The following is a 2,507-nucleotide window of genomic DNA, read 5'->3' on the forward strand; positions in this document are numbered from 1 at the left end:
GGTCTGAAGTTCTCTACCTTTGTTGGATCTTTCTGTGGTTTAGGTATCGGAGTAATTGTGGCCTCATAGAATGAATTGGGTAGAGTACCTTCTGCTTCTATTTTGTGGAATAGTTTATGCAGAACTGGAATTAGATCTTCTTTGAAGGTCTGATAGAACTCTGCACTAAACCCATCTGGTCCTGGGCTTTCATGCCTTTTTATCTTATCCTTAGAAATTTTCATTTTTGTTATTTGGGGGGGGGCAAACAAAAATCCTGCCATCAAAACAAAACGCAATGAGTCTGAGGACCCAATACCCCGAGCGAGACTCTTCAGCCCTGCTTGGTGTCACTCACTTGAGGCTAGGACTAATTTAGAATTCGCCAGAAGGTGGATGGAGCCCAGGTTCATCCGATTGCACACACTATGATCTTTCCACTATGAACACTATGGTCCCTCCAAGGAATGTTCCTGGCACTCCTTGACCGAGGAGCCAGATAGCTGGCTTCCAAGACGACAACTCTGTTGTTTCTGCTGAGCTCCTGAACCGGGCAGGTGATTCACACAGCACCCATGGCTACTAGTAGGAGGCTGGGCTCTTTGGGGGAACATCCTTGACATCAGCTGGCTTTGTAGGTCCTGCTGGAATTATGCGTGAGACACAACAGTAAACAGCTCTTTGATGTGAACTAAACTACCAGAGGAATCTTCTGGTAGCATGAAAAACAAGTGCTCATATTGTTTCTAAGTTAGGAATTCTCAATATTTAGGGAGTTTCACAACAGCCTACGTACTTCCCTTTTCCTGCTCTGGAAGTATTGGATGTGAATTAAAGGAAAGTGAGATTTCCCACCCACCCCCCCGGGCCCCCAATAATACTCTCAAGATGACACAAAACCATAGTGAGAATTACTGAGGTGGTTAGTCTCAAGAAACACATGCCTTTATTTTTCTTTTGACAGAGTCTCATTATGTAGACCAAGCTGGCCTCAAACTTACAGAGATCCACCTACCTTTGCCTGAATTTTGCGATTAAAGGTGTGCGCCATTTGGCCTGGCTAAAACTCACCGTATAAAGTATGTATCCCGTGGAAACAAAGCTCTAAAAAAAAAAAAAAAAAAAAAACTGACTGAACTGTGATTTCCAAGAATGATCATCTTCCGGGGAGTAAGAAAACCACTTCTTTTTGTTTATCAAGCTCCATATCCAGATACTTGTGTTTCTCGTTACATGGTATAGGTTTGGGGACTCTCCTCCCCTCCCCACTTTTGACATTTATCTGCCTGTGATATAAAGTGGCACATAGCAAATAGCTAAAAAGTGAACTAGGGGATAATTCTAGGGTACTTCTCTTCCAAATTCTCTTCAGTCTATTTCATAGCTTTTCCTTTTTTGAACTGATCTAGAACTGCTGGTGTGTTTTTAAATATAGAAGTACCAAATATATGGTTAAAAAAATAGATCTGCATACCTGATTGGAAAGTCCTGACCCTGTGCTTTCTGCAGCCCGTCTACACCGAGTGCATTGATCTTTAACAGCTTTTTGACAGGCACCTGGGGCACACTAAAGAGCACCCTGCCAGCTGGGGCACACTGAGGAGCACCTGAGGCACACTGAGGAGCACCCTGCCAGCTGGGGCACGCTGAGGAGCACTTTGCCATTGAGCATCAAGGAATGTGGTTCACTTGGAGGCACAGAAAGTAACAGACAATTAAGTGCTAAGTGAGTGGGGAGAGGGGAGGGAGGAGGGGGTAAAGAGAGGGAGGGGGCAGTCTTTATGGATTTTAGAAGGCTGATAGCTCTAGTGTACATAAGAGCACATAAACAGATTGATAACTGGGTGGGCTGATAAACGTACACGTTTATATGCTGATATCTACCAATAAAATGGGTTCCTGCTAGGGAGCAGGGGCAGGTAAATGAAAGGGACTATTCAGGTTAATAGGGAGCCTTGAAGACTTGGCTAAGGCAGGTTATTGGAGGGAATTAAAAGCTTTTAAGAAGAGTAGATTAGGGAAATTAATTTGCTGGTAGAAGGTACAAAGGTTTTGAAGGGGGGAGGGACTGGTGGCACCAGGCTGTTAGGTAAGAGCTGCTGACAGCATCCACCAGCAGGCTTGATTTGGCAACACAATGGGCGTGGACAGGAGAAGGAGCAGGCATTTAGACCTTAGGGGAGGGTCCAAGTCTGGGCAAGTAAGTAAATGCTCCTTTCATTAAGAGAGAGAAGAGGATCTGGTCTCAGAAGAGACATGGATGTTTGTTTGTTTGTTTGTTTGTTTGTTTGTTTTTGGCTTTGGGTAGTTGGCACAACACGTGAACCTTAAAGGGATTGCCACCAAATAGACAGGGCTGTATCATGGATGCCTCTGTCACAGGTGGGCTTGGGTAGAGTCATTAGACGTGTAGAGTCATTAGACGGTTTCCACTGCTCAGTTTTTCCCTTTTCAGGAAGGAGAAAGCATCTGCCGTGGGTGTTCCCAGTCCTCAAGGGGTCTGTGAGCCAGTCAGGAAACATCATTTT

Source organism: Mus caroli, chromosome 12, assembly GCF_900094665.2.
Source record: "Mus caroli chromosome 12, CAROLI_EIJ_v1.1, whole genome shotgun sequence".
In the NCBI taxonomy this organism is placed as follows: domain Eukaryota; kingdom Metazoa; phylum Chordata; class Mammalia; order Rodentia; family Muridae; genus Mus; species Mus caroli.